Source organism: Schistocerca serialis, chromosome 2 (assembly GCF_023864345.2).
Source record: "Schistocerca serialis cubense isolate TAMUIC-IGC-003099 chromosome 2, iqSchSeri2.2, whole genome shotgun sequence".
Taxonomy (NCBI): Eukaryota; Metazoa; Arthropoda; class Insecta; order Orthoptera; family Acrididae; genus Schistocerca; species Schistocerca serialis.
In genome coordinates, this window is record NC_064639.1 from 107,846,843 (window position 1) to 107,855,535 (window position 8,693).

The 8,693-nt window shown below is 44.0% G+C and overlaps 1 pseudogene; it reads left to right on the top strand.

Annotated features, from left to right (window-relative positions):
- The first annotated feature begins 1,472 nt into the window (after positions 1 to 1,472).
- Positions 1,473 to 1,589, top strand: LOC126459516 (5S ribosomal RNA; annotated as a pseudogene).
- The last annotated feature ends 7,104 nt before the right edge of the window (positions 1,590 to 8,693 follow it).

Consider the following 8,693-nt stretch of genomic DNA (forward strand, 5'->3'; position numbering starts at 1 on the left):
CAAGGACGAGAATGTTTCATACAAAGTATGACATCTGCCGGAAGGTACTCTGCAGTCTAGTAGTGGGAGCGGCCAGCAATAGGATATGTTCACTGGACATAGAGTAAGAAGAAAAAGGAAGGACATACAGCTACGGAATTAAAACTAATATAATTTAAAAATGAACGCTGAAGAAGAAAAACACAGCAGCGAAGACGACTGTACATCCTCTACAGTAACAAACAAGAAGTGCTGTTTTAAATACCCTTCTTTATAAGTTCCAAAACTGACACTTGTTTCTGGTGATATCGCTGTTGATCAATGCAAGTGAAGATGATCCTTGTAAATACTGAAAATCTGATAACCACGCTTAAGAACTGTTACTACTGTCATTTGCAGAAATCGTAAATTCAAGCAATAGCCGCAGTGATCGTTGGTTTCGCTTGTGTATAGTCAATTGGGCGACGAACTGCAATTGTGAGTTAACAAGTTGACTGCAGCGAGGCTGGCGCCAGCCACAGCACAGTCTCACGTCTAAAGCCGTCGTCACATGGGCTAATCTTGATGTGAACGCCGACGGGTAATCCAACGTGACGAGGCAACGTGACGAGCCATACAGGACGAGTTGGTTAACGTGATTTTGCGATCTCAACGCTCTCCAGCGGCAGCAGTCGACTTTCACTCGCAAATCATACAATTCGCTTACGAAAATAGACGCACATAAAATTCCTACGTCAGCTGTATTAAAATGATCATTTCCTCGCTTGTCAAAATGCTAGTGATTTTGTCCAGTTTGTGGTATGTTCAAGCAGGGGACTGTTCAAGCTGGTGGAGGCTCTGTAATGGTGTGGGGCGTCTGTAGTTAGAGTGATATGGAACCCCTGATGCGTCTAGTTACCACTCTGACATTTGACACGTACGTAAGCATCATGTCTCATCACATGCACCCATTCATGTCCGCTATGCATTCCGAAGAACCTGGATAATTCCAGCAGGACGATGCGACACCCCACACGTCCAGGATTGTTGAGAGTGGCTCCAGGAACACTCTTCTGAGTTGAATCACTTCCTCTGGCAACCAGACCAGCAAACACGAACAGTATTGAGCATGTCTGGGATGCCTTGCAACATGCTGTTCAGAAGAGAACTCCACCGTATTGTTACAGATTTATGGAGAGCACTGCAGGGTTCATGGTGTCGATTCCCTTCAGCACTACCTCAGACATTATTCGAGTCCATGCCACGTCGTTTTGTGGCGCTTCTGCGTATTTACGTGAACGATACTAGGCAGGTGTACCAGTCTCTCTGCTCTTCAGTATATTTGCAACCTCCCCACTACATGTTTCTGTTGAAATTTAGCTCAGAATTACCTCCCATTCTATTCTCTACGTATTACCAAAAGTACGTACCCACAATCTGTTATTCAACCTAAAGTCGTATGCTATATCTTGACTAAACAGAACCTGATTTGAATTGAACTGTAACTGGTCTGAGCCAACGGCCATGCCGCAGTGGTAACACCGGTTCCCGTCAGATCACCGAAGTTAAGCGCTGTCGGGCTGAGCTAGCACTTGGTGGGTGACCATCCGGTCTGCCGGGCGCTGTTGGCAAGCGGGCTGCACTCAGCCCTTGTGAGGCAAACTGAGGGGCAACTTGACTGAGAGAAGCAACTGACATACGGCCGGGAGAGCTGTGTGCTGACCACATGCCCCTCCATATCCGCATCCGGTGACGCCTGTGGGCTGAAGATGACACGGCGGCCGGTCGGTACCGCTGATTCCGCCAGGCCCTGTGGACGGAATTTACGTTTACGTAACTGGTATGAACACAACCCGTCTTTAAATTAAACGCGCAACTGCAGTAAAACAATTATCTGGCCCTAATCAAAATTTCCACTTACCTCTTGTCTTGACAACACTTTTGCAGATTTCTCGAAAGTACATAAGCAAACAGCAAGGACGCAGCGGCTAAGGTAAGTTTCTGTTTGTAAATAAATATTCAAACTGTTGCATACCATATGGTGTACTATGGTAACGAGTAATGATAACCCTTCCTTAAACAGTGGGATGGGGAGAGTAACCTTTCGCATCAAATGATATTCCAAGGCAATTTTAGAATGAAGCATGTATTCAAAAAGACAGAGACAAATTTAGCGTGATCTTTACATTTAACAATGGTGGAAGAGTACTATGCAGTCGTAGACAGAGCGTACAAGACCTCTGCAACAACTTTCAATAAGTTGTAATACCTGTGAACCTATTCCTTCATTTGAATGGAACATGAGAAAGCTGGAAGATTGCTGCAAAGTTTGTACCACGACTGCGACAAGAAAATCAGCAGCATGAGTGGAAGTCTGCAGGGAACTTCAACAGCTGCTTCAAAACGATGTAAAACCTCTATTCAGATGTTGTTGCTGACGCCGAAAGTTAGATTTATGGCTATGACCCTGTAACTAAGCTGCTTTCGCCGCAGTTGAGGTGCTCTTTCTCACTCTGGCCAAAAATGCTTTACATGTCAAGAATGACATCAAGTCCTTGTCGATCCATTTTCTGATAGTGACAGGATGGTTCATAAAGATATCGTTCCTCATGGTCACGTGATCAATAAAGAGTTCTATGGCGACGTTTGGGGAAGAACATTGGAAGAAGACGTCCACAGAAATCGCGTACAAACAACTAGGTGCTCCACTATGACAATGCACACCCATATGCAGCCTATATTAATTAGGGTTCCTTTTTTACTAAACACAAGGTGATAGTTCTTACGCACCCGCCTTATTCGCCAGGCTTAGCTGAGTGACTTCTTTCTCTTCCCAGAGACGAAAATCTAGTTGAAATGGCAAAAATTTGATACAGTGGTGGAGATTCAAATGGAATAGCAGTGGACCCTAAAAATCCCACATAAAAGAAACAAAGAAAACTTCTAGGGGATTTTCAGAAGTGGAGGAAACGTTGGGATCGGTGTATTTGCTCCCAAAGGGAATGCTTCAGTAGGATCCAAAATGAAGTTTCAACACTCCACTGAATGAACTATCCAAGAAAGATTCACTATCCCCTATCGCATCTTTGCTTCCACCAGTTCACATCTTCCGCCCTAGAAAATTCACAGAAGTTCTCCTGCATGCCTTGCGGGACTGGCACTCCTGGAAGAACGGATATTTGGAGGAGGAGGGGAGGGGGGGAGGGTCAGTCGTGAGCCGTGCCTTGATAGCTCAGTCTGTTGGCCATCGACATGCAAAAGGCAAAGGTTTCGAGTTCCGATCTAGCACACACTTTTAATCCGCCACGAAGTGTCAAACCAGCACACTCTCTGCTGCAGAGCGGAAGATTCATTCTGGAAAGAACGTCATATGCTTTGTCTGAGCCAGTTCTTCGCAATATCATTTCTCCCAGGAATGCTAGTCCCGCAGGGTGTACAGGAGAAGTTCTGTGACTTTTTAAAGGTGGAAGAAATGTACTGGTAGAAGTAAAGAGGAATCTTGAGGCAATACTGACCCTATGTCTTAACTTAACAGACACATTAAAAAAGGCAAACACACGTTTATAACACTGGTAGACTTGGGGAAAGCCGTTTACAGTGTTGACTGTAATATTCTCTTTGCAATTATGATACTAATAGTAATAAAATACAGAGAGCAAAAGATTACTTACAACTTCTACATAAACCATAAACCAAACTGCTCTTATAAGTGTTGGAGGACACGAAAGGCAAAGGGTTGTGAGACACGGTTGTAGCCAATGCAGATTTATTCAGTGTGCACGCTGAGCAAGCAGTAAAAGGAACCAAAGTAAAATTTGTATAACGGATTCAAGTTCAGGAAGAAGAGTTAAAACTTTGAGATTTTGACGGCAGAAGTCTTGAAAGAGCAGGTGAATGGGATGGATACTGTCTTGAATAGAGGTTATAATATGTATGGCAACAAAAGTACAACAAGAATAATGAAATGTAGTCGAATTCAGTCGGGAAATGCAGGGGGGCTAAAAATGGCTCTGAGCACTACGGGACTTAACATCTATGGTCATCAGTCCCCTAGAACTTAGAACTACTTAAACCTAACTAACCTAAGGACATCACACAACACCCAGTCATCACGAGGCAGAGAAAAATGCGGGGGGAATCAGACTAAATGAAGCAATAGAAGTTGTAGAGGCGCTGTGGTGTTTGGTCATCAAAATAACTCATGATGGCCCTAGTAGACAGTATGTATAATGCAGGCTAGGTACGAAAGTTGGGAAAAGAAAAATGATAATAAACAAATTCGAAACTGCAGGTTATAGTTGGGGAGACAAAGAAACTGTTGTGGAGGTACTGAATCAAATCGGGGGAAAACGAAATTTATGGCACAACTCGACAAAAAGAAGGCATCTGTTGATATGGCTCATCCTGAGGAATCAAGGAATCGTTAATTGGTAATGGAGGGAAGTGGGGCTGGAGGTGATGTAGAAGGAGACCAAGGGATGACTAAAGCAAACAAGTTCAAATGGCTGTAGTTTGCAGTAGTTGGGTGGACGGCTGCATCAAACCATTCCTCGGACTGAAGACCACACCAACATGTAGTTCGGAACTTTTGGATGCCAGCTAGTATCCTCGAGGTCCTGAAACGGCAAGTGCTGGGCGGCTACCCTCCTGGCCGTCGTGGTCCAGGCCGCAGCAGCAGCGGCAACAGCCGCGTCGGCCACCAAGGGCAGCGCGTCCTCTGTGGGGACCGGTTCGACCGAGCGCTGCGCTCGGCGCTCCTCTTTTTGTGGGGCCACAAGGGACGGCTTCCCCAACCCGTCCGCCCACCTCCGGTGCGGTGGCAGGTTCACGCTTCACCGACACACGTACACACAGGAAGAGGGGGGGCGCGATGAACTGGTTGCCGGGCTGCGCCGCTGGGGTTTAAAGGGCTCGCATCTCACGGACGTAAACAACGCTGCTCCCAGAAGCTTCTATAAACACCAAACGTCCACACCACTGTTTCTTGTCGTCCACTCAGATTTGAATCTCCGTTTCGTTTTTTTTTCTTGGTCATCAGTCTACTGACTGGATTGATGCGGCCCGCCACGAATTCCTTTCCTGTGCTAACCTCTTCATCTCGGAGTAGCACTTGCAACCTACGTCCTCAATTATTTGCTTGACGTATTCCAGTCTCTGTCTTCCTCTACAGTTTTTGCCCTCTACAGCTCCCTCTAGTATCATGGAAGTCATTCCCTCATGTCTTAGCAGATGTCCTATCATCCTGTCCCTTCTGCTTATCAGTATTTTCCACATATTCCTTTCCTCTCCGATTCTGCGTAGAACCTCCTCATTCCTTACCTTATCAGTCCACCTAATTTTCAACATTCGTCTATAGCACCACATCTCAAATGCTTCGATTCTCTTCTGTTCTGGTTTTCCCACAGTCCATGTTTCACTACCATATAATGCTGTACTCCAGACGTACATCCTCAAATTAAGGACGGTATTTGATATTAGTAGACTTCTCATGGCCAGAAATGCCTTTATTGCCATAGAGAGTCTGCTTTTGATGTCCTCCTTGCTCCGTCCGTCATTGGTTATTTTACTGCATAGGTAGCAGAATTCCTTAACTTCATTGACTTCGTGACCATCAATCCTGATGCTAAGTTTCTCGCTGTTCTCATTTCTACTACTTCTCATTACCTTCGTCTTTCTCCGATTTACTCTCAAACGATACTGTGTACTCATTAGACTGTTCATTCCGTTCAGCAGATAATTTAACTCTTCTTCACTTCTACTCAGGATAGCAATGTCATCAGCGAATCGTATCATTGATATCCTTTCACCTTGTATTTTAATTCCACTCCTGAACCTTTCTTTTATTTCCATCATTGCTTCCTCGATGTACAGATTGAAGAGTAGGGCCGAAAGGCTACAGCCCTGTCTTACACCCTTCTTAATACAAGCACTTCGATCTTGTTCGTCCACTCTTATTATTCCCTCTTGGTTGTTGTACATATTGTATATTACCCGTCTCTCCCTATAGCTTACCCCTACTTTTTTCAGAATCTCGAACAGCTTGCACCATTTTATATTGTCGAACGCTTTTTCCAGGTCGACAAATCCTATGAAAGTGTCTTGATTTTTCTTTAGCCTTGCTTCCATTATTAGCCGTAACGTCAGAATTGCCTCTCTCGTCCCTTTACTATGCCTAAAGCCAAACTAATCGTCACCTAGCGCATTCTCAATTTTCTTTTCCATTCTTCTGTATATTATTCTTGTAAGCAGCTTCGATGCATGAGCTGTTAAGCTGATTGTGCGATAATTCTCGCACTTGTCAGCTCTTGCCGTATTCGGAATTGTGTGGATGATGCTTTTCCGAAAGTCAGATGGTATATCTCCAGACTCATATATTCTACACACCAACGTGAATAGTCGTTTTGTTGCCACTTCCCCCAATGATTTTAGAAATTCTAATGGAATGTTATCTATCCCTTCTGGCTTATTTGACCGTAAATCCTCCAAAGCTCTCTTAAATTCCGTTTCTAATACTGGATCCCCTATCTCTTCAAAATCGAAACTGTTTCTTCTTCTATCATATCAGACAAATCTTCACCCTCATAGAGGCTTTCAATGTATTCTTTCCACCTATCTGCTCTCTCCTCTGCATTTCCTAGTGTTACAAATCTCGTTTGCGACACTCATTTCTCGCAACAGCCAACTAAATTTATGTACTATAGAGTCTGTGAAGCTTTATTATGCTTTAAATTAAATGTAAATATATTATTTGACTACAAAAAATTCTGTTTTGGTTATCAGGTAACGGCCGATCAGTGGGAGAATGTGTGATGCCTCTGAAGACTACCTAGCAAAGTGGTCAGCACAGTGGACCCTCATTCGGGAGGACGACTGCTCAAACCCGCGTCCGACCATCCTGATTTAACTTTTCCGTAATTTCCCTAAATCGCTTCAGGCAAATGCCGCGTCGGTTCCTTCGAAAAGGCGTAGCCGACGTCCTTCTCCATCCTTCCCTTATCCGATGGGACCGATGACCTCCCTGTTTGGTCCCCTCGCCTCTAATCAAAAAATGGTTCAAATGGCTCTGAGCACTATGGGACTCAACTGCTGAGGTCATTAGTCCCCTAGAACTTAGAACTAGTTAAACCTAACTAACCTAAGGACATCACAAACATCCATGCCCGAGGCAGGATTCGAACCTGCGACCGTAGCGGTCTTGCGGTTCCAGACTGCAGCGCCTTTAACCGCACGGCCACTTCGGCCGGCCGCCTCTAATCAACCAGCTAACCAATCTGAAGACCGATCCGCGCCGAGTGCCTGTCCACCAGCTGTAAGTGCGTCGAAGGCCATCGCTCCTCAGAGAAGCCGTCGCATAATGTGCTAGGTCTTTCTCGTGGGGCGCGGCACTGTCCCGGGTAACACTCATTTCGTAAAGCTTTCTGCGAACGTGTCGTAATTTTGATGTCACGCGCAATATCGAAGACCGCAGGAACTGCTACCATTTTCGTTAGCGTTCGATACAGTCTCTCACAAGAATTCATGCATGCGTATCGGATATTTACAAAAAAAAACGTCGCTTCTTTCTTGGTACGATTCATTACAATTATTATTGTAATTAAACGTCACAAATGATTTACTGACGGTTAGTACTTTCTAATAAGAGAGCTGTCACAGGAGTGAGTTCTTATGGTCAACAATTTACAAATTAAGCACGAAACGCGCTTGTATAATAACTTGCAGTATTCCATTTGAAGGTAACGACATACTCAAAATTTAGCCGAAACTCGCAGTCATCATTAAATTCAGTTAATAACGCATTTACGCTATAATCCTTCAAATTGTACTATGACAACCAAGACAAGAGAGTAATGCCACATGGCTAAGTGCTAGCGTAATGGACAGCATAGTCGACAATATTTTGTTTTTCATCTTAGAGTTGTTAACACATTTTAGGACTCTCTTATGAATGTAAAACAACCATGTTCTGCAATATTCGATGTTGCTTACATTTCTTTTAGGAGCGAATGGAGGATGAAATAAATATTTGGCGATTTACGAGAGCCACGCGGGATTAGCCGAGCGGTCTCAGGCGCTGCAGTCATGGAGTCATGGGCTGTGCGGCTGGACCCGGCGGAGGTTCGAGTCCTCGGGCATGGGTGTGTGTGTTTGTCTTTAGGGTAATTTAGGTTAAGTAGTGTGTAAGCTTCGGCACTGATGACCTTAGCAGTTTTTTTATTTTATTTAATGTTATTTTTTTTTTTTTTTTTTTTTTTTTTTTTTACGAGAGTGGGTTGGGCAGGAAGCTAAGAGGATAGCTTTAACTGCCGCGAGTGAAACGAGAAGCAATAAAATTCATATTCTTCCTAGAAATATTTGGCTCTTTATATCCGAATGATTTCCAAGTGTGTGGTTAGATAAGAATCTAGGAGGACGGTTTAAATTGCTGCAATTAATACGAGCAGCAATAAAATTATATTATTCCTTATAACAAACATTTGACTCTTCATTTAGGAATATGAGCAGATTTCCAAGTGCATGCTTAGCGAGGTACCTAGTAGGACAGCATATATCGCTGCGACTGAAACGAGGAAAAAATTAGATTCATATTCTTCCTTGTTACAAAACTGAGAGCAATTCCTGCGGTTGCCAATACTGCGTGTGACATCATAATGACGTCACTTTTTACAGAATGTCTTGTGAAATGGGTATTACTCTATTAGCCCTGTAGTTCCCGATTGTCGTTGAAATATGAGAAC